Source organism: Rattus norvegicus, chromosome 1, assembly GCF_036323735.1.
Source record: "Rattus norvegicus strain BN/NHsdMcwi chromosome 1, GRCr8, whole genome shotgun sequence".
Lineage (NCBI taxonomy): Eukaryota > Metazoa > Chordata > Mammalia > Rodentia > Muridae > Rattus > Rattus norvegicus.
This window is the reverse complement of record NC_086019.1, coordinates 24569296-24597024: the sequence shown is the minus strand read 5'-3', so window position 1 is coordinate 24597024 and position 27729 is coordinate 24569296. Positions and strand designations below refer to the sequence as shown.

The 27729-nt window shown below is 44.0% G+C and overlaps 1 long non-coding RNA gene across 7 annotated transcripts; it reads left to right on the top strand.

Moving 5' to 3' along the window:
* Nucleotides 1-186: 186 nt before the first annotated feature.
* On the top strand, nt 187-27729 carry LOC120098885 (uncharacterized). 7 transcript variants are annotated; one of them, XR_010058879.1, is made up of 6 exons: nt 187-1078; nt 3168-7641; nt 11442-11637; nt 14761-14918; nt 16352-16410; nt 17643-27729. It is a non-coding gene; the product is annotated as an uncharacterized LOC120098885 (long non-coding RNA). The 7 variants fall into 7 exon arrangements; XR_005497582.2 differs by having other exon boundaries at nt 187-3338; nt 7253-7641; XR_010058883.1 differs by having other exon boundaries at nt 187-7641; nt 11442-11624; nt 14761-14800.

The window sequence follows — 27729 nt, the reverse complement described above, 5'->3', positions numbered from 1 at the left end:
GGCCTGAGAGTCGCCGCGCGACCCCGCTCTTGCCCCTGCTGGCTCGCCCTGGACGGTGGGGGAAGCCAGCGGGTTAAAGGCCACGTGAACCGGGTTCCTTAGCTGTTTGGCCTTTGACGGGGACCACTCCACTTGGCTTTTTGAGAATGACTGACTGACTACTGAGGGTTTGGGAGTACACAACTAGTAGGGGATTTTAAGTATTTGAGGGGTAGCCAAGGATGCCTATTCTCCCTACTGTTAAGTATGAAAACACGCGCGTACACACACACACACACACACACACACACACACACACACACACACACACACACACACGGCACTCGAACGTTTTAAAGCTCTGTAGGACAAATTTGCTTCAGTTCTCATTTTTTGAGCAATATTAAATAGGTGTGATTGTGTGGGATAGAACGAACAAGAAGCTGGGTGAGAAAGTCATGCCTGTGGTGACTGATTTCGACAGATCTCGAAGGGATGGCACTGAGAGGAAAGAGGATATTGAGGTCTGGCTACGCTGGGGAGGGCGGGGTGTCAATAGGAATAGGGCAAAGTGAATACAGATAGAAAGTGAGAAGATGAAGTTGGAGGGGAAGTAAGACCCCAAACCATCTGCACCTTGCAGACGGGACTTTGAATTCTCTTCCAAATGCTAGGGAGTTCGTGCTGGCGAGCAACGGGGGTATGGTTTACTAAGAAAAACGATAACCACTAAACGCTCTATTTTTAAGGGCCACTGTCCCTGCTTAGAAGGCAATTTTACAACAATGGCGACTGATTCTAAGGTCTTTGTGATACTTTCATTCAAGCAGCCCAGCAGGATACCTGGAACATCTAGTGCCTTGTACTTCAGGTTGCCTTTTGTTATAGCCAAGGAGCCTTAATTGGATATAGTTTGCCTGCAAGTTCCATTTGCTGTGGTGCTGATCTTGATTGTTAGCCTGATTGGATTATTCTTCGCCCTGGATGATTAATAGAGCACACTTGTAAGTGTATCTGCGATGACGCCTTCAGAGACAGATGGATTGCTCGCAATAGATTCATTACACAGTATGGCAGCATTACTATATGGAAATGAAAGGTAGGCGAGGCCTGCTGGGAAGAAGTAGGTCATGGGTGTGTCTTTAGCTGACATTTCTTGCCCTGGCCCCTGCTTTCACTTTTCTTCCTGGAGGAGCGATGGGAACTCTCGCACCATGCACTCCTGGCCATGATGGACTGGCATCTGTGCGTGAAACCCTCTTTCTTCCCCTTTGATCTGACTCCCAGACAAAAGTAACTTATATGGCCCTTTCCCACTAATGACCAGAATACTTCCATACTATCATACTATCCCATTTATTGTCCTTCTGACGGAGGAAGTCCCTTTTAGTGAGAGAAGTGGGACAATAGCATCTCTGCTCGTACGTGCGCAGAAGACTGTTGTGAAGTTGCCATCTGCAGCCTGCTGTAAACTAAGCATCCTATGAGCGCTGTGGCACTGACACTTAAAGAGGCAGTTACAGTTGTCTTAACTGTAAGACGGCGGGGCAGTTCTCAACCTTCCTAATGCCGAGACCTTTTAATAACAGTTCCTCATGGTGTGGTGACCCCCAACCATAGAGTTATTTTCATTGCTGCAGCATAACTAGATTTGCTACTGTTACGAATCTTAATGTAACTATTTTTTCTGGAGAGGTTTACCAAAGGTGACGTTTAGAACCGGTCAGTCAAGGACAGTGACTCCCTATTCATGCTAGACCAGAGAGATGAGCGAGCTTCATTGGTAAAAGTTCTGCAACTGCAAATGTAACATAGAAACCATGACAGCAATATTGACTGTCAACTTCCTGGGGATTAGAGTCACCTGGGAGGCAGACATCTGTGCACAACTTTGAGGTAGTTTCTAGATTGGGTTAACTGAGATGGGACAGAAAATGTGGGTTGACACCATTCTATACACTGGGAACCCTGGCTGAACAGAAGGGAGAGACGTGGCTAGGTACTAGCGTTCATCTTTCTCTGCTTCCTGACTGTGGATTTAATGTGACTTGCTGCCTTGTGTTCCTGTCATACACCCCCCCACCATCATAGGATGTGCCCTTACACACCATAATAAACAGCCCAGATAAACCCTTCTTTCCTTCCTTTGGTTGGGAATTTTGTTGCAGCCTTGAGAAGAGTAATTAGTACACAGGCTACAATAATTACAAGCTGTTCCAGTCAACAATGAAATAAGACTGAAATCTAAACGGACAGGTTGGCATTTTTAATAATTTAATATCACAGTATTTTTTAGTAACTTAAAAAAATCTACAAAAATGTATCCTTTACTACCGGCATTTTAAGACAACAGCAACTGTCACAGTAAGTCTGACTCTAAGAAACTTAGATCTTCAAATGAAGCTACAGGAATGTGCTGGCTCCTCTAGCCTCCTGTAGTCCTGCAAAAGATGGGAAATAGGATTGAAATCATGTCACACCATTAAGTATAGTTATTTCTGCCAGTGGTTAGCTTTTCTGTGCTGGTGAGGATCTGCCATGCCAGTTAAAGCAACGAGGCTTTTTGTCTCACACCAAGTTAGAGACCAGGGAACTGTTGATGTGAGAGCTGCCCCATTCCTCAGGGGCCCTCCTCTGTGTTGATATGCCCCATTACCATAGACAGACCTCCCATTACGCCAGCTGAGCGGTAAACATCTTAGCAGATAGCATGCTGCTAATAACACAGCTTCATAAGCCCAGTCTACTCCCCAGCCCTTACTCCCAGGCAGACTTCATGACAAGAGTCACTGAACAGTAGCTAGGCTGGTTCCCAAGAGATAGAGAGTGGTAGGGGAAGGTTCATACTCAAATTCCTGTCTCTGTGAGCTTCCCCAACAAGCTGATGGAGTTCCTCAAATGACATTAACTGACAGCCTAGGAAAGAACTACGGCATTTCTGGAAAGTCCTCAGTAGAGCAAACGATTCCTAAGGTGATCTGTTTTCAAGGACAATGTCCGCAGGCTTCAGATCTGGTAGAAAGATGAGTTAGGTTGCTTTCTTGCTGTACCTTTGGGGCAGAATCTGATACAAGAGAAACATGGGTGCTGTAGAGGGACAGCCCTGACTCCCTCCTGTTTAGCCAAGCACAGTGGATGCTCATCACCACCACAAGCTGCTTTTCCTTGTCTGTTTTCCTCTTCTTTAGCATACAGTCCTACACTGTTTGGCCACAATCAGACCTGAGCGAAATCAACAGTCTAAAGATTCCTGAATTTGGAGTTTAAATTTAGTAACTGGGTTTTCGACTACCGAGGATGGATTGCATGTTTGTGGTAGTATGTGGGGTAGCTGACTGATGTTAAGCAGAACTACAATGGTGAGTACGTACGCACACACACACACACACACACACACACACACACACACACACACACGTGAGTGCTCACACACCTTCTTGTCACAGTATGCACTGAGAAGACACCTTTCATGAGTGAGTTCTCTTCTTCCACCATGTGGGCCCTTGGGATTGACTCTAGGTTCTTGGGTTTGGTCATAAGTGATTTTACCCATAGAGCATCTGACTAGTTTATTGGAATCTTATTTTTTATTTTATGGAACTCTTCTCTTGGAAAAGTGTTCATCTATCCTTTAGGAACTTCTCACTTCTGGTCCCCAGCCAAACAATCAGTCAGCAAGAACTTCTCTAATAGACAGAGAAGCAGGTTTCTGGCCTGAGCTGGCCAACTAGATAGACCCGTGTAGGCCTGGCTTTCCTAGAATTCACTGTGTAGACGAGGGTGGCCTTGAACTCAGAGGTTCACCTGCCTCTGCCTCTGCCTCTGCCTCTCTGCCTCTGCCTCTCTGCCTCTGCCTCTCTGCCTCTGCCTCTCTGCCTCTGCCTCTCTGCCTCTGCCTCTGCCTCTGCCTCTGCCTCTGCCTCTGCCTCTGCCTCTGCCTCTGCCTCTCTGCCTCTCTGCCTCTGCCTCTGCCTCTCTGCCTCTCTGCCTCTCTGCCTCTGCCTCTGCCTCTGCCTCTGCCTCTGCCTCTGCCTCTGCCTCTGCCTCTGCCCTTCCCACTGTCCCCGCCCCAGAGTGCATTAAACATGTGCACACCCACTGCTTTGGCCTCTTGGCTCTATATTCATTTGATTCCTATTTGGTGACTAGTCTAGCCCCTACAGTTAGTTAGCTGTCTGTGCTTGGTGTCACAAGGTTGGGTTTCTGTTAGTTGATAATGCTGCATATACTGAAGTAAAGTTTTCTTTTACATTGTGTTCCCCCACGAGCTCCTATAGCATAGAAGGCCTTGTTAGACTCCATGTTCTGCAGCGCAGGTGACTTTGACAGCCCTCTCTATGGGTCTCAGGGACAGCAGCAAAGTCTCCAAGTTAACCAAATTAAAACAGAATTTGTTTGGTCCAACACATCAAAAGGGATAAAGCTGGGCTGGAGAGATGGCTCAGTGGTTAAGAGCACTGACTGCTCTTCCAGAGGTCCTGAGTTCAAATCCCAGCAACCACATGGTGGCTCACAACCATCTGTAATGAGATCTGATGCCCTCTTCTGGTGTGTCTGAAGACAGCTACAGTGTACTCATGTGCATAAAATAAATAAATCTTTAAAAAAAAAAAAGGGATAAAGCTGGCATGGTGGCATCTGTCACCTTCACAGAGCCTAAACTAGGAGACTCGCTTGAGTCTAGGAGTCAGGGATAGACTGAGTAACTTAGCAAGACCTTATCTTGCAAAAAACAAACCAACCCTATGATTAAGAGATAACGGGAATGTGCTAAAACTAGTTGCTAATGATTTGACTGAAGGATCAACAATTTGGAAGGACTGAGATGAGACTGGGAAGCAGAGCAAGGAAGCCTGTTAAGAGGTCTATGGGCATTTCTGAATGGGTACACGCTGTAAAAACACGCACTCCGAACACCTAGTACAGAAGAGACTGTTAGCCACACTAGGGCACACTAGCCAGCTGATGGTCAGTATCTTTTTCCAGCCACCTCACAGCTCAACCACGGACCTTTAAGCAGAATGGCTATGGCAGTCAGGAAGGAGGCCATACCTGTGCTCAGCAGCATGGACTTTCCCTTAGCAGGGGTCACCTTGGCAACACTACTGCCAAGTGCTTAATCTGTCGAGAGCAGAGAGCAGCATCGAGTCTCTAATATGGCACCATTCCCAGGTGCCATGAGCTAGCCATCTGGTGGCAGGTTGATTATACTGGATGTCTTCCATCGTGGAAGAAACAAAGATTCACCCTTATTGGAATGATCACACATTCTGGAAACAGTTTAGCTTTTACTGCCCGTAAGGTTTCTGCCAGTTCTACTGACTGTGAGCCCACAAAAGTGCCTTATCTGCCATCAGAGCATCCTAGTCGACGCCGCCTCTGATCAGAGAGCTCCTTTCATAGCAAGGGAATTAATTGGGCTGGCCACACACACACACACACACACACACACACACACACACTCTCTCTCTCTCTCCGCTGGGAAGCATCTGGCTTAAATGGATGGTGAAATGACTTATGGAAAACTTAGTTATGATCCCAGCTGGAGACGGGACCTTGGAAAATGAGATCCTCAATTCAGCCCATGTCACGCTGTCTGTCCCATAAAAAGCAATGTTTGAATCAAGATGTGGCAGCGACGGTGGCTTATATTCCAGTATCATCTAACGAGCTCCTCATTTCCTTCTCTGCCTGGGAACCTTGGCTGCCGTGGGTTCAGGGAAGAGGCCCAAGGGGAGGCCGCTTCTGTCAGATGACGCAACACTGATTACACGGGACAGGAAGACTACCACCTGGCTACTTTGGGTTCCTTACACAATGAACAGAAAAGGGAAAACAGGAACTAATCTACGAGATGATGTGATTTATCCCAATTTCAAAGAGGAAGTTTGCCCGCTTCTATGCGGTGGAGGCAAGAGGACACTCCGGGGCATCATATTAGTACCACCAATTAATATGGGAGTCAGTGGAAAGTGACAGCAGCTAAAATAAAGCACAAGGTGTCGGAGGACCTCACCCTTCCACAAATGGTTTGTGCCACTTCACCAGGAAAACAAGTTCTGGCTGAGGGCAGGAGAAATACAGCGTGGCCAGGAGGAAAAGCATGTCATCAGAGATGGCCTCCCTAGTCTGAGCTGAAGAAACAGACGCAGAGATGTCCTTGTCACTCTGCTGGTGTTTCCCTCTGTGCGTCTTACCCCTCCACGTTCAAGTTGCTCACTGTACTAGTTTCCCTGAGATTGATATACCAAAGCACCACAAAGTGGTTTAGAAAACAGGGAGAAAGTGCACTGATTCTGGAAGCCAGAGACCTGGAATCCTGTCAGGTTGACTCCTTTCACAAGGAGCGGGGGAGGGTGTATTATGGGCCACCTGGCAGCCCTTGGCATCCCTGGCTTGTGACAGACCACCTCACCGCCCCCCATCTTTGCATCTGTTTTTTTTTTTAATCCCCTCCTCCCAGAATGTTTTCCTATGAAGACACTGCCGTTGGCTTGAGGACTTAACCGTTACAGGGTGATCTCACATCAAGATTTCATTCCACTTTCAAGGTTCCTATTTCCAAATAAGCTTCCAGCCACAGGTTCTCTGGGTTAGGATTTCAATACATTGTTTAATGAGGCTGTAGGCACATTTGATTTAGCTGTGGAAGGTTTCTTCAGGAAAGGCATCACCAGAATAACTAAATTTCCCTTTGTGTTTTCTGAGACGCAGTCTTACGTCACCCAGGCTGGCCTCACATTTACTATGGAGCCAAGAATAACCTACAATTGCTAATCCTTCTACCACTGCCTCCCAGGGATGGGGTTATACTTACGAACTATCATACCAGACTTTTAATCTTTATGTTTTTACTCTGCTAGTTTGATTGGATTTCAGAAGGGCAACAAAGTAAACACTTGTTGTTAAGCCAAAACGTGCACTTGAATATTTTTTACAAATTAAATGTATAACCAAAATAAAGTTAAGGATAAATGCCAGAATTTCTTTCTTTCTTTTTTTTTTTCTTTGACAATGTTTCTGGTTGTCCTGGAACTCACTATGTAGACCAGGCTAGCCTCAAACACATAGTTATCCACCTGCCTCTGTCTTCCAAGTGCTGGGATTAAAGGTGTGCACCATTACGCTTGACTTCAAAAGTACTTTCAAATGCATAAAAAAATTATTTTGAAAATGCATTTTACCCTCTAGTAGTTGGAAAATTACCCACTTTATTTCTAAACCAGAAACTCTGATCATAAATCTTTTTTTTTTTCTTTCTTCTTTTTTTCAGAGCTGGGGACCGAACCCAGGGCCTTGCGCTTCCTAGGCAAGCACTCTACCACTGAGCTGAATCCCCAACCCCCATAAATCTTTACCAATGCTATTAAGTTGGAAGAAATGGACAGAGGTTGATCTGAGAAGAGTCCTTGGTCTATAATGTTTGGAAGAAGGTTAATTTTAGGTTTTCTTAAGTGACTCAAACCATCTCTACCCACAAGAGAAAAAAACCAAAACATGCTTAGATTCCCGTTTAGTAGAAGGATGGGGAAAACCCCTATCACCACCAAACCAATGAAAAAGGAATGTGCAGAAGCCACGAGTGGATAAAACCAACAAGGAGAGAAAGGCCAAGAAAGTACGAGGAAAGTGGAGATGAGCGCTGCGTCCCTGTATTATAAAGTGAGTGTGTGGTCCCTCGCCACAGGGAGGGAGTCATAGCGGACTTAGCTCAACCCGACTCTGGCTCTTAGCATTAGTTCTCCTTGATAAAATAGGTTCTGAGCGTCTAATAGGTCTAAGCTTGGTGGCACATGGCTTACCTGCTAAGCCAGCTCATGAGTTGAAAAATAGATGTTTCGGTGATTAAATAAACCACCGCCACCAACAAAAACCTCTTATCCTCTTAAAAAGGTATGTTATATTCAAGAACAGAAACACGTAGGGCAGTGCCGATAATTCACTCAATAAAGCATTTGCCACATGAGCACAAGGTCCTAGGTTAAAGCCCCAGACCCATGTTAAAATCCGGGCTTACGGCCACACCCGTAACTCCTGAGCTGGGTATGCAGAGAATGGCAAATCCAAACATGGTTTCTGGCCAGTCAGTCAGACTTGCCTAATTGGCAAGTTCCAGGCCACTCAGAGACCTTGTCTCCCAAAACAAGGTAGACAGTACCTGGAGAGCGGTTGTCCTCTGACTACCACGCATGCATGCACACACACACACACACACACACACACACACACACACACACACACGCACTCGAATGCACACCCACAGGCACAGCACAGAAGACTAGAAAAATGGGGAAATTGAGAAAAAGTCAGGCATAGTGACACATTTGCAGTCCAGGTACTTGGGAGGCTGAGACACGAGAATCAAGACTAAGATTTGAGATCAAACTTATCTTGGGGGGGGGGGGACGCGGAGGGGGGATCCAGGAAAATCCTAGCAGGAGATCTCCTTACTAAGGCCTAGAGAGATGAGTCAGTGTACTTGCTGCTTTTTAGAGCACTGGGTTTGGTTCCCAGTACCCACATGGCAGCTCAGAATCATCTGTAACTAGAGGATCTGTAATGCTCTCTCCTGGCCTCTGAAGACCCAGCACACACGTAGTACACAGACATGTATGCAGGCAGAACACATGCCTGCACGTGAAATTAAAAAATAAATTAGGAGCCATATTAACCTCAGACAAAATAACAAAAATTAATATATGAAAATGAGAAATCGGAAACCCACCAGAGTGGACGGGAACAAAATGTAGTTAAAATGTTAACTTGCTATTTATTTTTTTTAGAAAAAGCAAAGTAAAAAGGGTAACTCTTAGAAAGTAGAAAAATATGGACCAAAGATAAACTCATGAAATAATAAAACAAAAAGAAGATTCTGCTGATATTTTTGATAAAAAGCAATAAAATAGACAATGCCTGAGAGAGGCTGGCCAAGAAAAACAAGAAATAAAGCCCAAGTAGAACCAATTAAGCACAAAAGGGAGGCTCAGATATGGCCAAGACTGAGCAAATAAAAAAAGAACACCATGAACAACTGCATGCCGATAAATTTGAACATTTTGATGAAATAAAGAATAAGATATCAAAAACGTCTCAGGACGCTGGCCAGCAAGCATGCTATTGACAGCATCTAAAACGCTGAGGGTGGGAGACAGAAGCTTGTCTTCAACACTAGGGGAGAACAAGGGGTTAGGAGGAGGTCACCCTCAGCAGACAGGGTGTCTGAATGATAAGCGCCAATCAAAATCAGAGTAGAGGCTGTGTCGACTAACAGAGGCCACAGCAGTCTTTTCTTTTAAGAAAGTTAAACAGAAATGAAAGTCTGCTGATGTCATAGGTACTGGGCATTTAGCAGAAAATGGTCATTAGTGAAGTTTAAAGTGGCAGACCCTGATGTGGAGGTTTAGTTGTGGGGCAAGTGGGGGCAGGGAGAAAAGGCCCCCTGGTTGTGAGACTCAATGCGGAGGAACCAGGGAAAGGAATGGGAGCTGGGAAGCGCTCAGCTGCGCTGGACTAGCCTGGAGATTTCAAGCCTCCATTTTGATTCCTTCCTTAAATGCAATTGTCCAGAGTTTGTTCAAAGCAGGAAGCTTCCTGACCCCAGCTGGGACATAGAAGAAGCTACATCCGGAGGTAAGAATAAACTGAGAAAACTTCTGCTGCTGCTTGTTTCTAGAATCTTAGAGGGAGGGAACTCCTTTTTCTTTAACTCTAGAGTAAGGAGATCTCAGATCTCTGCAGGAAGGTAGATTTGTTTAGGCTTTCATAAGTGTCTCCTATGAAGGCATTTTCAAGCTCTACTACTCATGTCTAACCAGTCATATTTCAACGGACAACTGAAGAGACACAGCAATATGAAGGAGAACCAAGAGAAGTGACAAAGGCAGAGAAGATGGCTAGGTGAGGAACGTGCTTGCCACACAAGCGTGAAGCCCTGCGTGTGGATCGGCAGCATATCGGCAGCATCTGCCTTACAAAGCTGAGTGAGGCGGCACCGACTTCCAACTCCAGTTCTTAGAGAGGCAATGTAGGTGGAACCCGGAGTCTTGCCTCCCGGAGAGTCTAGTGGAGAATGAGAAAGGAAGGCTGTATCAGACCCTGGCCTCTGTGCACTGGCAAGAACGAGAATGTCTGTACATGCACACGGGCAGACAAGATTCCCTCCCCATGCACATACATGTACCAATCGACATACAAGAGAAGTGTTTAATGGCCAGGTAGAAGGAAAGCATGCTCGAAAGCAATAAAAGCATCCAGATTTAACGCTGTGGTTCGAAGTGACACCGATTAAATAGGATTAAGTAAAAGACAACGGGGAAAATCCAACTGTACGCAGCTTACATCTAAACCATGAAGACATAAAGATTGAAAGCAAGGTGTGAAGCAATAGAGTCCCCGGAACTACCCAACACCAAATTACAGTAGAGGTGAGACAGTTCCTAGATCAGTGAGCGTTATCAGAGACCACGAGAGCCACTTCAGAGCAGTAAAATAGCTCACCACCAAGGAATTAATAGGGCCCGAAGTTGGTTTTATAAAGTAACTATTAAATTTACAGAGATCACTGCAAACCACAAGCATCATAATGCAGAGATGCATGGACCACACGTGGTGGTTTGTATATGCTTGGCCCCTGGGAAGTGGCGCTATTAGGAGGTGTGGCCTTACTGGAGGAAGTGTGCTGCTGTGGAGGTAGGGGTTTGAGCTCAGACCTGTGCTCAAGTCTGGCCAGTGTGATTGAGGCCCTCCTCCGGGTGCCTGCAGAAGACAGTCTGTTTCTGGCTGTTTTCAGATCGTGATATAGAACTCTTCGCTCCTCCAGCACCATGTCTGCCTGCATGCTGCCATGTTTCCCACCATGATGATAATGGACCGAACGTCTGAAACCGTTAGCCAACCTCAATTAAATGTTTTCCTTTATAAGAGTTGCTCTGGTCATGGTGTCTGTCTACAGCAGTGGCAACCCTAACTAAGACACCACACAGCATTTACAACCTAAAGTTGAGGGAGCACTGAAGCAGAGCGGGTAGAAGACTGTAAGAGCCGGAGAGCTATCATGTCTGCTCTGGTCTGCAGCTGCCTGAAAAGGACAGAAAGCTACACCCAGGACCCTTCAGCATTATGGGTGCCTGAACATAACCCGAACAGGAGGATCAATAGACATGCTAATACAGGAGGGAGAATCTTCTCCCTCATAGGATCCACCTCGAGACAAGGAATTCCAGGCAGCTAATGACTGCTAAGACAGGGAGACAGAGCTTCTCCCAAGGATTAGCTCCCTGATTGGGTTACCTAATACAAAGTGGTCAGCCTTGAAATCACACACTCAAGTCACCCTAAACATGCTCACCCTAAACATACTCAGAAGCTTGGTTTAATATATTTAAGCGCACATATTATATATAATGTTAATATTATATAATATTGTATATTAAAAATATAATATATATTATATACATAAAAAGGTGGAGGAAGCTGAGGAGGAGGGCAATCCTGTAGGAGGACCAGCAGTCTCAAGTAACCTGGACCCTAGAGATCTCTCAGACACTGGACCTCCAACCAGGCAGCGTACACCAGCTGATATGAGGACCCCAACCAACACCAGCTCATATGAGGCCCCCAACACATATACAGCAGAGGACTGCCAGGTCTGGGAAGGAGGTATGGGATGTGTAAGACGGTAGACTGGGAGGAGGATAAAATCTGGAGTGTTATAAAAAATATGTAATTGTTTTATTTATAAAAATATAACATGCACTCTATGTTATATACTTATATAGTCATTAATTTACTAGCATTATTAATATTCACCATAGAATATATAATAGATTAATGTTATAATAATTGAATCAATATAATGAAATATTAATTTAACATTAATATATTAAATATAGAAATATATATTAAATACTTTTTATATATGTACATATGTATATATAAGATATATACAACTTTATATTATATCTAAATTCCAATAATTTCTAAATATATTATCTTTATTTTATATTATACAATATATAATATGCAAACATTATATAAAATATCCAATTGCATATTGTTTTCTATTATATTATATTTATATATTTTATATATTATATATTATATAATATATGTAATACTTTATATAAAATATATAATTTTATATTTATCACATTATATTAATTATATTTATTATAATGTATTATACAATATAAAATATAATATGTAAATATTTTGTATATTATATGTTACTATACAATATATGGCATATTACATATTATATATTGTAGTAATAGTCATAAATGTAAAAGAGACCATCAATTTGAGACGGAGTTGGTGTCATACACAGAAAGGGCTGGAGGGAGGAAAGAGGAAAGTGATATAATTATATTTCAATTTAAATGCTTTTAGTAACTAAAAAGTAACATTACATTTATAGCTCTCTGCTTAGCTGAGATTAGTTGAGCAAAAGACAGGAGAATATACAAATGATTATGACTAAGACAATGTAGTCATTAAAATAAAAATGTCATGAATAATCCTAAATGTCAATTAACTTGAAAATGTAACACGAAAGGACAAATTCCTAGGAAATCACTTCCTTATAATTAAGATAATAAATCAATTTTCCAAACATTTTTTACAAAGAACATTCCAGGTTTACATGGTACTTGTGGGCAGTTTTATTAGTGATTCAAAAAAGAAAAATAATTGCAACCTATATAATATATTCTAAAGAGTTAAAAGATGAGAAATACTTACAGATTCATTTTATGAAGCTAGAAGTATTTGCTGCTGATGTACACCAAGACAGTGAGAGACATGAAAATTACCAGCCAGTTATAATCAGTATGCAAACTCTTGAACTAAATAGTGAAGTGATAATTGTATTATGAACAGGCTCAGGAATCACATGGTAGCCAGGGACAAAAATGAATGAACCAACAAACACATCCCCCAAACCCAAACAACATAAAAAAACAAACAGAAATTTTAATCCATAACTTGGGTTATATATAAAATTAATTCTCAATAGAGCCTAGAAACTTCTTGGAGAAAACGTTTATGACATCACATTAGGTAAATCCCTCTTGTATCAAAAGAATAATAATTTTTAGACTAAATTATGGCATTTCATAAAAGTTAAACATGACTGCTGTTTGAAAAAAAAATTTCAAAGAGAAGGAGACGCTAAGTCACAGATTTGTAGAAAATATTTGCAATTCCTGTATTGATGGAGAATTCTTAGAGCGAATTATAAAGCAGTGAAGGGAAGTTGTGAGAGACCTTTTACCAAAGATAGACAAATGGAAAGTTAGCACCGAGAAAAGATACTCAGTCATTGGTGGGTGAAGAAACACAAATCAGAAAAGCTGCAGTATCTTCCCAGAATGTTTACAGTGCACCGCACCAACAAGGGTTAACATGGACAGGAAAGGCTGAATCTCTTACAGATTGCAAAGGAAATATGAGGGACTAGAACCAACCCAGCAACCCACTAACCAACCACCAACCTACCAACCACTTTCCTACCAACCACCAACCTACCAACCAAACTACCAACCAACCCATAAACCCACCAACCAACCCATAAACCCACCAACCAACCCACCAACTTACCAACCACCTCATAAACCCACCAACCAACCCACCCACCAACCAAACTACCAACCAACCCATAAACCCACCAACCAATCCACCAACCCACCAACCTACCAACCACCCCCCCACCAACCAAGCTACCAACCAACCCATGAACCCACCATCCAACCCACCAACCCACTAATCAACCCACCAAACACACACCAACCCACCAATCAACTCACCAACCCACGAACCCACTAACCAACTAACCAACCAACCAACCAACCAACCAACCTACTAACCAACCAAACCTAGTAGAAAGATAAAGATCTGAAGGCATTATACAGAAGAAACGTGATAGAGCTGAGAAAGATCCAGAGGGAGAGGAGGGAGCCACAGAGGGAGAGGAGGGAGAGACACGGAGCAGGGGGCAGAGGAGGAAGAGGCAGAAGCATCAGAAACTGAAGGACAGCTTCAGTTACGCAGCCACAGCAAGTTAGATGCAAGCCTGGGCTACAAGTGGCCCTATTTTAGAAAGGGAAAGAAAGGAGAAGGTGGAGAAGGAGAGGAGGAGCAGCGAGAGGCTGAGTAGAGAGAAATGGCTCAGGAGTATCAGCATGATATGACTAAATAAATCAATGGAAACGACACGTGATCTTTAATCTCCTTAGGAGCTATGAGGGTAACTCTTGCATGGAGACTTAACATGCAAAAACATTCATAGCTACACTGTTTTGTTTTTGTTTTAAAGACTTATTTAGTATGTATACAGCAGTCTCCTGCGTGTATGCCTGAAGCCCAGAAGAGGGCACCAGATCCCATACTGTAGCTGTCTTCAGCCACAGCAGATCCGATTACAGATGGTTGTGTGCCACCATGTGGTTGCTGGGAATTGAACTCAGGACCTCTGGAAGAGCAGCCAGTGCTCTTAACCGCTGAGCCATCTCTCCAGCAGCCCTGTAGCTACACTGTTAATAACAGCAGTTTCTTCATAGTGTAATGAATTTATAGTGCTTATTCCAAGACGTATTATAGAATAGTAGAAACCGATAAAGCAAAGTTTAAACAGAAACACGTGGGTTAATTTTGAGCTTATTATTGACTGTCAGGAGCGACTTAAAAACTATACCAAACTAAAGAAATCAATGTGAGCATTATGAAAAAGTTATTTTGAAGCACAGCCCCCAAAGTCTAATAACATGATTTATTTTTTCCAAATAGGACTGGCTCAGTCATATAGATTGCAGGCAAGCATGAGGACGTGAGTTTGATCCCCGATGTTCACCTAAAAGCAGTTTGCCCTGTAATCTCGGCCTTGTGGACATGGAAACAGGATCTCTGGAGCTAGTGTCCACCTGAATCCATGAACTCAGCGTTCAGTAAGGACCCTGTCTCAAAGTAACATCAGAGCAGGGAGACAGCTCAGTGGGTAAAAGATCTTGCCTCAGAGACCTGGCAGGCTGACACAGACCCACATAAGAACCATGCACTCCTGTGGTGAAATCAGTAATCCCAGCGCTCCTGTGGTGAAATGGGAGGCAGAGACAGAACAGGCCAGCGAGTCTGGAGCAGGCTGCAGAGAAGTAGACACAAGGATGGGAGGAGAAAACTGACTGCACGCACACACACACACACACACACACACACACACACACACACACACACAGAGCAACAGTTAATTCAAAAATAAGACGTAATAAAATGGGCAAGGAAGATAAACTACAGAGCAAAGGCGGCCGCTACCAAGCCTGCAACATGACCTGAGTTTATACCTCCCGGTAGGAGGAGAGAACCAACTCTGACCCTTGCCCTCTGACCTCTGCACTCGCGCAGTGGCACATGCTCAGTCAGCCACACACAAAATAAATAACTAGAAGGTAATTGAAGTAGAAATGGGGGAGAGCAATTGAGAAAGACACCTGACTTTGTCCTCTGGCCTCCACATTTACACAAAGGTGCACCTTTGTGTGCGTGTGTGTGCACGTGGGTGCATGCTTGCAAGCACATGTCTGTCTGTGGTGTGTGTGCACGTTCATACGAGTGCGCAGTGCACGCATGTGCAAGAGTATGTAGGTTTACCTTTGTGAGGTTACAAATGGAATGGAACAGGGGCCGGGCCTGGGCGTTTTTTCTACCCTCTGACTTTGCATTGTTGGTTGAACTGGCACTAGCAGCATTTATTGACATGAAGACCCCATTATTTTTTCATGCTGCTTCTAGAAGTTTCAGTCGATACAGAGAGACAAGGAGAAAGAGCAATAAAGGCAGACTTGAGTGATTTTTATTATTTATTTATTTATTGGTTTGGTTTTTCACACATGATGGTATTGTCTGGAAAACCGAACACAACTAACATTTTCATTTAAAAATTGAAGAAAATTAAACTTCAAAATATCCATGAAGGAGCTGGAACGATGACGCAGGAATTAAGGGTTCTGGCTACTCTTATGGGGGAGTGGGGTTCTATTCGCAGGGCCCACTGGGCATCTCAGAATCGTCTCTTAACTCCAGTTGCATGGGATCTGGCGCCCCCTTCTGGCTCCTGCAGGGATTGCACACATGCAGTATAACCACACACACACACACACACACACACACACACACACACACACACACACGCCAAACACCCATATAAATAATTATTAATTTTTAAAAATCCATGGCAACTGATGAGACGCTAGTGAAGAAACGGATGCTTGATAATAATCTCTCGCACTTGTTATGGACTTTGTGACAGAAACTCTGCTCAGCGTTTTACATTTTTACATCTCAGTTAAGCTCTAGAACTTTAGGTGTCCTGCTTTCTCCACAGGAATGAGGAAACGGGTCTTGCAGCTCTTGCCAAGAACGACTCTTGACTGGCAGAATCAGGTTTGAAACTTGTTTTGTCTGACTCATACCTCAGGCCCAGAAACGCTGTTATCTTGTCTCCAAACAAATATTGACCTACGATATTTTTTTCCAAAACAAAGATAAATGGTGACCAGGAAAGTTGTTCAGGGAGAATGTGGCTTCCTTTGGTGGCCAGCATTGTTCAAGTGGGACAGCACCTGTCTTATTTAAAAGTACACGCACTTCAGATATACATCTTTGGGGCTGGAGAAATGGCTCAGTATGCTGGCTGCTCTTACAGACGACCAGGTTCAGTTCCTGGCACCCACACAGCAGTCCCCAGCCTGTGACTGCAGTTTCAGGGAACCCAGATCCACCGGCACTGCACTCTGCAGGCAAAACCCCCATACACATAAAATAAAAGTAAATTAATATTTTTTAATAACTACCTTTAAAAATCCATCTTTCATTTGCTCCTTTTAAAAATACCATTTAGATTGCTTGCTATCTTCTTATCTATATTACTCAGTTATGATAGAATTGTAATTAATAATTAAAACTACTGTGATTGGACGGGTGTTGTATTATTGTTGTGAAGAGATACCATGATCATAGCAACTCTCATAAAGAAAAAGACATTTAACTGGGGCTTGGCTTACAGTTTCAGAAGTTTTGTCCATTATCATGACCAGAAGCATGATAACATGCAGCTAGACAGGGTGCAGCAGGAGACTGCGTGCTACACAGGACATAGCTTGAGCTCCTCAAAGCCCATCCCCATGCACTTCTTCCAGCAAGGCCACACCCCCTAATAGTGCCACTCCCTGTGAGCTTCTGAGGGCCATTTTCTTTACCATGGGTGGATTTTTTTTGTTTCTCCTGCAAAAACCTGCTAACAGCACTTCCATTCAGAGCTGGTTCTGTCTGATTCCTCTCAGCTGGTAGTTGGATATATAATACAGATTTTGAATCAGCTCCTAGGATGTGAGCATTGAATACCTTACTAGTGTGTTCTAACTTTAATTTTAACTTCTGTTCTTTTGGTCCTGGAGACCCTTGGACCGCCATAAGAGTTTTCTGAATGTATTGTCTTACAACTTCTGTTTGGAAATGCTAGGAACAGCCTCACTCTCTCTTGCCCACCTCTGCCAATCTCTCATTATCCTGGATGGTGCTGGGGGATCCCAAGCATAGGAGGCTTGAATATTAGAATGAGAAGGGATTTCAGAGGCCAAGGAGCCCCCTCTGTTTTCTTCTGATCTCCTTTGCAGGATGCTGGTCCAGGGTGTTGGCTTTTTTCTTCTCAAACCCACAAATTCAGAAACAAGGCAGAGCCCTGCAGCAGACGCATGGGACTTGAGGAACAAGGCTGCCCCCGTGTGGTGTGAAATATGAAGAGAAAGGTGAGAAATAGAAAGTCGTCAAAGGTGAGCTTCCATCAACTGTAATGTCATTGGCAAATTCTTTGTAATTGGTATCAGGCCCCAGTAACTGCAGAAATGCAAAAATCCATTTTAGATGACGCCAGAAACTCCTGGCACAACCACAAGATGTAACTGTGGCATAGCCTTCAATTCCAGGAAGAGAGTATAGAGGATGGGCCTTTTGGTCTACAGAGGCTCCCTCTTCTCCTCCTCTAAAACCAGGCATAGTTATGCATAATTTTGTTAAGTAACATAATGCTATAGGATATGCAATTCTTGAAAGCCATGGTTTTGTTTTTGTCTTTGCTTCCAAAACCGATATAGTAGATGACGACTGTGGAGTGCAGTATCAAGGTCTTACATCCTCACACAGACCCTGCCTCAGAGCTGTGTGAGCTCTGGCTTCAGTGTAGCAGAACTGTGGACTCCCGTCTATGTTTGTTTACTTTTGTTACTTTTTGTGGTTATGTTTTGACACATAGTCTCACTATGAGGCCTGCCCAGGAGCTGCCTAAGCCTCCAGGGAGCTGAGATTCCGAAGGCACGTTTTCCTGTCAGGCTTAAACCCGAAGTGGAGTGAAGAGAAATCCATTTCATAAACATACATCCCGAGTATGTAATGGTTCTAGCAAGTTGGCTCAGGGTAAGGAGCACACAATGGAAAACAAAAGCTTGTCGTATATGGGGTAATAGTTCCATCTCAGACTATTGCAGATGGCTGACAGAGTATACACATGTCTGCCCACCTTCATTGGAATTTGTAAGGACTGGAGGAGGGCACCATATCAGTGACCGCTCTCTGGTAAGTGAAAGGTTAGAGGTAAGCATCCCTGTTAGACAGCCCAGGATCCCCCTCCCCACAGGATCCCAATTTCCTCAGTGACTAAATGGAGATAGAAAATGAACACTCTTTATTTTAGGTTTTTAAAATATAAAACATAGAATAGCCAAAACCAAGTAAATTGGTACCACAAACAAAGAGGAGCTCTGGGCTCGTGGTACTACCAAGAAACTAAGTAATCCCTGGCTTCCGACCTATGTGTATTTCTCATCCATAGCTACCACCTAGGTAATCACCTTGGTCACATTACTCAGTGGCTTTAACCTTTAGTTTCTAATCTTGAACATGAAATCTCATTGCCTACGTTGTGTCAAAGGTTTCATCAACGGTCACAGGGCAATTAGCACTTGCTTAGTTCTCACTCTGAGATTCCATAAATATTAGGCCAGTAGAGTTGCCCAGAAGCAGTCGAAATAAATGTGTGTATACCTAGACTCAGGGTGTCCACAACCAAGCGAATGAATTCACAATGAAAAGCAGCTCCCCTAAAATTTTAAGGTATTTCCAGGTGAGACGTTATCTACCACGTAATAGTTGTCTCAAGGCAGTGCTATAGTGGAGGTTCCTGGAATTTAGAACATCGCAAACCTTATTGTCAGGACGAGAAACCCAGTCCAAGGTTGTTAATACAAAAATCTCGTGGATCTAAGATTCACTCTTTAGGATGCATCGCGTGCTAGCTGGATGTCTTTGAACTTTGAACTTGTTTTCCACACAAGAGTAATAGCTACAATTCGTATCATGCTTACCAATATTTCACAGTGACTGCGATCCCAGAGATGTGGTATACCAAATACATCAATCACTACTTTTTTGTTCTTTTGAAATTCTTGATGTTAGTGGTGACGGCAATGGAAACGCCCAGAGAAATCCTGAGGTTCGGGAGCCTGATAGTGAGTTTACAAGGCCATTTGGCCTTCTCAATAGAAAAATAAGGACCCAGGAAGACATAGGTAGGGGAGGTTCCGTTACCAGATTGATACATTCCTGCTCTGGGGCAGATCTCCGAAGTGGGGCTGTTATGTCCCGCAGCTCCGTGCTACAGTTTGTCAGTAGAGGGCGCCAGAGGGACACTGCAAGAGAGAGCTGCTTTCTAACAGGCCCACAAGCTTGTTTGCAAATCCGAGCAAGATTGGCTTGCTCAGAAAAGATGGGGTTGGCAGTGGCCATTAGCAACTAGAACACAGCATACACAGCATTTTCAAAGTGGAGTTTGTCAGCCAGCCATCTCCTCAGGTAGCCTCTCAAGTGTGTTATAGGCAGCTTTTCATCGAACCCAGAGGACAAATGCCCCGTACTTTGCCACAGTCGTTTCCTATGGGGCTTTAGCCCGTACTCTAGTGAGGTGTCTCCTGTCTGGGTACCAATAGCTGAAATTCCCAAGTCACTAGTTCCTGCTAGTGTGTGTCACTCTCACAATACACGAAGCCTTTTGTCTGTCCAAATGACCTCTGGAGGGGGTCTGGACCCAAGCTCTGGGGAGACAGAGTCCTTCCAAGGTTGTTGCCGCTAGAGGTGTACTGTCCCAACCCTACAGTGCTCCCTTTACAGGAGTTAAGTTTTTAAATGAAACGTTCTTGTTCAAACTGCTCTCTAGTGGGACCGGAGGCTGTGAAAACCCAGTGAACTCTATTCCACAACTGAAGAATTTTTCCTGGGACCATATTTCCTTCACGGCCTACATCATCCGGAGATACTCTGAATGCTTATTGAAGATTCTTGTTCTTTTATATAAATCACATCCTTACTGTCAGTGTATCCCTGGTTTGAGTGTAAATACCACTGAACAGTGGGATTGATATTGATGGGGGCCTGGAAGTATTTTTCTACAAGGCTCTTCTGGTATTAGTTGATTAATTGCTACCGCTTCCGGCTGAGCAGAAAAGACTTCTTGGGCGGAAGTCACATTTGAGTTGGACCTTCAAAAGGAAAGGAGTGCAAATCTACAGCATAACTACAATCGTGGGACCCACCCAAGCAGAAGGAGAGAGACAGACACACACCCGTCTATTTGGGGCAAATGCCTTGGACACAGACAAAGTAGGAATGTAGGTGAAAGGGAGACAGAGTTAGGGCTTGGGAGGGTTTGAACGCTGGGCACACAAGCGTGGGGAAGGGCTGAATTCATGAAGATTTGGCTTTTGTGTAGAACAGATTAAACTGGGACCTAAGCAAAGTCATCATATGAACATTACTACAGTAACCACGATATAAGGAAATCTGAACCTACAACTGAAACATGGGAAGGGTGAGGAGAAAGAGAAAATCAGTATATAAAAATAATATGTAGGAAGGTGGCAGTAAATCCCCAGTGGGTGGCTGTGAGAGGTGATCTTGACAAAGCTGGGCATACAGCATGTGGCAACAGGAACAGGGAGTCATGGGGGAAGTAACAGTGTTGACTTTACAGTCTGGATAGAACCTACTTTGATGAATAGAAAGTTCTGGGCCGGCAAGAGGGTTCAGCAGGTAAAGATGCTTGCCACCAAGCCTGAGGACCCGAGTTTGACCCCAGAATGCTTATGTGGAAGAAGAGAGAAGACTCTGAAAGCTGTGTGTTCACAGGCACAGACTGAATAAATAAGTGGGACAGATTTAAAATGGAAAATAATTTATAGTCAATAGGAACCCCCTTGTTGATAATAATCCAAGCACTCTTGACTCCCATTCTCCTGTCTCCTGAGTAAGTGGGGTTCAGTAGGGGAGTTTATCCTTAGTCCCCTAAATGACTGCTTGCTGCGGGTTCCATGCTAAGTCTGAGACACTGGACAGTGCTCTGAGCCTCAGAGTAGCAATTCAGTAATGGGGAAGGGAAGTGGAGAGAGAAGATAGCTATACGAAAATAATGCATAGGAAGACCGCTGCAGATGCCAAGTGGGTGGTTATGAAACGTGACCGAGACCAAGCTGGGTATGCAGTGCGTGCACTCTAGAAAAGCCCAGTCTTAGGTATAGACACTTTACACTATATTGTATGCCAAACCTCACTCAGGTCTGCTGGAAGAGGACCGAGAGCACACAATTGCCTTCCTTGTCTCTCTCTCCCTTTTCCTCTTCCCTTACCCCTAGGCCGGCCTGCCGGTTTAAATAGGGAAGGACGGGTCCAGACCTATAGAGCAAGAGCCAGGTTGTACAAGAATAAGAACTTATGATAATTTGGTTGCATGATTGCTGGATCTGCCGTTACTCATAGCCATTTTATCTCTAAAACGTACGGTCGCGTGTCCCTGGCAGATAGAAGACATCACCTTAGGAGAGCGCATTAGTCAACATGGATTGAACCCACAGTGATTTCATGCCATCTGCCACCAAGGTGCTCTAAGCATAGGTGAGGCTTCTTCATCCCGACCTGCCACATAGAAGAAGACCTCTGTGACCCCCACGAAGGCCCACCCCCTTTGAAGGAACAACAATGGCATTCTCTGAGGACCCTCACTCATGTGACAGTGCTCTCTCTCTTTGCCCCTATGATGAGGGTGGGTGACACTCACAGTTCAGCCCCCATCACATAGTATCTTCTTTCAAAAGCCTCTCCTCAACATTTCACATCTCCCACACTTTCCTGCCTTCCAGAGTCTGGCTTAGAAGGTTTAAAGGGCTCACTCAGTTTGGGGACCACCTTCTTTGTAAACACTTCATAAGGGGCTGTGGTTTGAGTCTGGCATCTGGCGTCACTGCCTCAGCAGAAACTTCAGTGTGAACATTCTTGAACACAAAGACTACTTCAGTGACAAACTGTCAAGAGTTCTTCAATAGAACACAAAGGAAGTCAATGCTAAAACGTTGGATTAAAATTTGTACATGAAGATGTGTGTATTATAAAAGTAACATACTTAAATACTTAGAACTACATAAATTTATGAACTGCATGTATGTGTGTGTGTTTATTCTAACATTTTGTTTGTTTGTTTTTGACTTTTAGAGACAGGGTTTTTCTCTGTAACAGAACGTGGGGTGTCCTGGACTCATTTCACAGACCAGGCTGGCCTCAAACTCACAGACATCTACTTGCATGGATACACAGGCTGGTTCTAAGAAGATTTAGAGACGTGGTATATTGATTTCCTACTGCTGTTAAAACAAACTTAGCTGCTTAGATGGACACAAACCTGCTGTCTTGCAGTCCCAGAGGTTATATCAAGTGTCCCTGGGATGACCCTCCTTCTGGTAGCTCTAGGGAAGACTGACTTTCCTCTTCTGGTCCTGAAGACTGCCAGCGTCATTTTCGATGTTCACGTTCATCTGTGGGATTACTTTTGTACCTTTCAGTGGCTGCTTGCACAAGTCACTCTCATAACTATCCAGAAAGGCTCTTGTCTCCCCTCTTCCAGGGGGCAGGGCTTTTGTGGCTTCATTAGTCCCATCTAACTATTTTAAAGTTGGCTGTAGACGATGAGTAGGCTTAATTCTCTTTCATTGTGTGTATTCATCCAGGGTTTAACAGAGAAGCAAAACCGGTAGGAGACACATCTTAAGAGATTTTGTTGTGGAAAATCGGCTGACCCGGGTTGTCAGGATGGCCAGGAGGGCATGAAGCTTAGGCTGCCATGGTCACCTGAGGACAGGCACAGAGCAAAGGATAATGTATGCGGATTTCCATATAGGTGTGGCTGGAGGATGCAGCCAGTAGGGGGCAGTGTGCTAAAGGGTGAAACCTCCAACTGTGGAGCCCAGGAGTAGGGTCGGAACCCCAACTCTGACACCTGATGGGGTGAACCAGGCAACACATTTAGGGCTTTTAAATCCCTATCTTTCCTCTCTTCTCTTCCTCCCTTTATCTTTTCCCCTTCTTTTCTTCTTGAAAGGGTCTCCTGTAAGCCCCAAACTCTGAACTTGTTTTGTAGCTGAGGATAACTTAGGACTCCGGATCTTGCCACGTTCACTTAGAAGGTTCTGGGGTGAACGAGCATGTCAAAATCATTGTTATTGTTGTTACTTTCTTTCTTGAGACAAGGTTTCTCAGTGTAGCCCTGGCTATCCTAGACCACGCTGTAGACCCGTAGACCAGGCTGGCCCCCGAGATCCACCTGCCTCTGCCTCCCAAAGGCTGGGATTTTCAGTGTGCACCACCACCACCACCACCTGGTTCATTTTTACTTTTGTAAACCAAAGAGACCTGTTTTCCAGATTTAAAATTGTAATTTATGTCAGATATATTTTAGGTTGATATTTTACGCCATTCCATTTAGAAGCATTGGTTCAATATTTGCAAGCACACTCTTCATAGCTCCTTCAGACAATGTAACCACCGGAGTAACAAGAATGGACTCAGACATGGGCATCTCCTCTGAATTCATGCTTCTTAGCAACCCAGGTTTTCCTTGGTCGTCTGGACTAGGCACTGCTGCTAATGTAGGGATATGTCTTTGCCCATTAATGCTATCTAATTGGAAATTGGAACTGTGCGTTCATTATGCATTCTTTGTTCCTTTTCACGTGGTCTACTTCATCACATATTCTTCCCGGTTGTTACATGTATGAAGAACGCACTCTCTATTTTTCTGCCACTAAGTAGCAATTCTATAATATATGGACCTGGCGGAATCTTCTCTCTGATCACTTGTTAGTTAAAAGATGTCCAAGTTGTTTCTACTTGGAAATTCCAATGAATGAGTTGTTGTAGACATTCAGATGTGGTATGTATGTGTGTGCCTCTGTGTGTGTGCAGTGTGTGTGTGTGTGTGTGTGTGTGTGTGTGTGTAAATGCAAAAGTCCCCCCTCTCCACACAAAGGTCTGAAAATATGTTGTAGTTGTGTGTTTCATTTTTTTTTTTTAAAAAAGATTTATTATGTGTATAGTATTCTGCCTGCATAGCCAGAAGAGGGCCCAAGATCTCATTACAGATGGTTGAGAGCAACCATGTGGTTGCGGGAATTGAACTCGGAACCTCTGGAAGAGCAGCTAGGGCTCTTAACCTCTGAGTCATCTCTCTAGCTTCGTGTGTTTCATTCTTAAGTAATAGATACACTGTTTCTCAGAGTAGGGGAACCACTTTATATTCCTTTCAGCAAAGTGTCAATGACCCAGCCACTCTGTATGCTCAATAGCACCTGATATTCATTCATTCATTTTGCTTTGGTTCTTCTGCGAAGTATATAAGTTCATTGTGGCTTAATACTTCACACTTTCCAAATGGGTATCAGTGTTTAACCTTTCTCTCTCTAAGATTATTTGCCATTTGTACTCTGCTTCAGTTAATGGGTTTTTCTCCATGCTGTGTCTCACTGAACTGTCTGCCTGTCTGCTGTCTAGCTGGGTGTGTGCATATGTGTGTGCACATGTGTGTTTGTGCACGTGTATGTGTTTACACGTGAACAACAGAAGTCTATATCTCACAGACACTTTCTGGTTTGTAGATGGTTGTCTCCCTTTGACAGGCTGCTCTTGGAAGGTCTCTTAAAAAGACAGTCTCCTGGTTAGCATTAGTTGTCTTGAGCACTCAGAGTTATCTGAGTGTCTAGCCCAGTGTGGTGATGCCATCCTGGGAAGGGGGACTGGAACTGTATAACAGCAGGAGACGACCACAATCCTAGGAGCAATTGGCATCCCTTCATAGTCTGCATCAGTTCCTGCCTCCAGGCCCTACCTGGAGCTCCTGCTCTGGTTCCCCTCAATGATGGGCTGAAAGAAACCCTTTTCTTCTCCCAGGTTGCTTTTGGTCATGTTTATCACAGCAATTGGAAGCAAAGTAGAGAAGACAGTAATTCTACCCTAGGGAACTCTGCCCTAGTGACATGATCATTTCCCCCAATCTATACCTTGCGAACACTACCACAATGAGGATTGGTTCTAACATCCGACTTTGGAGGCAGTAAATATTTATTATATAGAAAATATCAAGTTTAAGAATCCTCTAGATTTCCTTAGAGTTCACAGGTGTTTCTCCTATCCATTGTTTTCTAATAGTTTGATATGTTATAGGTGAGTCAATTCTTCATGTTGAACTTATTTTTGTATAGGGCACCATCCACTGAAGGAAAAGACATGTTTGCTCCACTAAAATTTTTTTGGGATTTTATGATAGAAATTAGTTACGGATGTTTCTGTGAATTTACTTTTGGGTCCTATATTCTTTTCCAGTGACCTATGCATCCATCTCTTTGCTAGCTCACGCTCTCTGGGTTACTGTCATGTGTGTAAAGGTTTTCACACTCTCTTGTTTACTATCATGTATGCAAGTCATTTAAACTCTGGGTTACTGTCATGTAAGTTGTTCACACAATTGTGTTACTGTTACATATGTAAGTCATTCATACTCTTTGGGTTACTGTAATGTGTGTAAGTTTTCCATACTCTCTGGGTTACTATCATGTATAGAAGGTTTTCAGACTCTTGGATTACTGTCATGTGTGTAAGTTGTTCACACTCTGGGCCACTGTCATATGTGTAAGGTTTTCACATTCTTGGGTTACTGTCACTTATGTAAGTCATTCGCAATCTCTCAGTTAATGTCATGTGTGTGAGTAGTTCACACTCTCTGGGTTGTGTCATGTGTGTGAGTAGTTCACACTCTCTGGGTTGTGTCATGTGTGTGAGTAGTTCACACTCTCTGAGTGACTGTCATAATAACAGGTAAGATAAAGCCCGGTGTAACTAATTTATATTAGTATTTTATTTATGTTCCTGGGGGAAATCAAGAAAGTATCAGGAAAAAAAAAAACCTCAGAGAACTGACTGTCTATAGTTTTGAACAAATTCAAGGAGTCATGTATGAGAGAAGATGTAACTTTTTAAAAAATAATAATTCCAAAGAAGAAAGTCCATATTAATACTGTGAACTCAGTGAGGAAATAACTCAAAAGGCTGGACATCCTGTGGCAGGCCTGTTGAGACTCAGCCCCCCTCCTCTGCCTTCACTCCCTGGGAACTCTGCAGGTCCTCCAGGGACCCAGCCTCCCCTCTATACCTAGAGGCTCTGTCTGGGACAGGCAGGCTTGGGAATCAGGTATGCCATCTAAACCTTCATTTCTTTCCTCCAATGCAAATTCCCCAGTCTCATCTCCCAGGCAGTAGCAGTCTGCTGGCTCACAGAGCTTGCCCTCCTTTGCCTCAACTCCCTCAGGAAGCCACTGAGCCCGGTGGCAGATCCATCTTTCTTCTTCCCTTGGGTCCTCTCAGCCTCCCTCTTCCTGCCCCACCCCTCTGCTTCCAGACAGTCCCTAGTAACTTGAGACACTTTCTACTTGGGATCCGCAACCCCCTGGCCTCAACTAGGGGTTGGGGACTTCAGAAACAATTCCTACCAGGCAACCCATAGCCACTACAGTCCCCTGAGATCCGGAGAGGGCAAAACCAAAATAAAACAAACACTAAACTTCCCTCCCCCACCCACAAAACAAGGAACGGAACACACACACACCCAGCGAAGACAAGAGCAGTTATCAACACCTAGAATTACAATAGTTCCAAACGCAGACACCTAGATATCAGAGTAAAAATGTAATCAGTAACAACCAAAAGGGTCTGTTCCCACCACAGCCCAGCAACACTGAACGGCAGGCCCTGAGAAATGCGGGTATAGCTGAAGTAAAAGACAAGGACTTCAGAATAGCTTTTAGGAATATGTTCAAGGAAGGACCTAAACGGGGATAGAAACGAATCTGTTAAAACAGAGTCTGTGGAAACACAAATCCTGGAAATGACCGTTAAGACATGAAAGTAGAGAATCATTAGAGAAAACCCAAGCTGAAGTAAAACTGGAGGAAGAGTTCGGGACTCTGGCTGGGGAAGCTAACTGGAGATTTTCACCTACTGCTCCCCTCTTCCAAACCGGGCACTCACAATCTGAGTTCTGCGGACCACCTGCTGAGGGAGGACTCTTTTCCCCCTCCAGCCCTGCCTCTTGTGGCTCAGCCACACATCCTCCTAACTTCCTCCCCCAACTCCAGCAAACAATGCGCAGGAACCTACAAGCTGCTTTAGACAGAGAAGCAAGCAGGCTAAGTGCAGACTTTCCTTTCTCCTCTGCTCCTCCATGTTCGATCCCCCGGTCTCATCCCCAGCTCCTCAGCAGACCTTCCACTGTGGCCTCTCCAGACTCTCGGCCCTCATTCCCAGGGAACTAAACAGATCGAATGAATTTCCTGCTTCCTC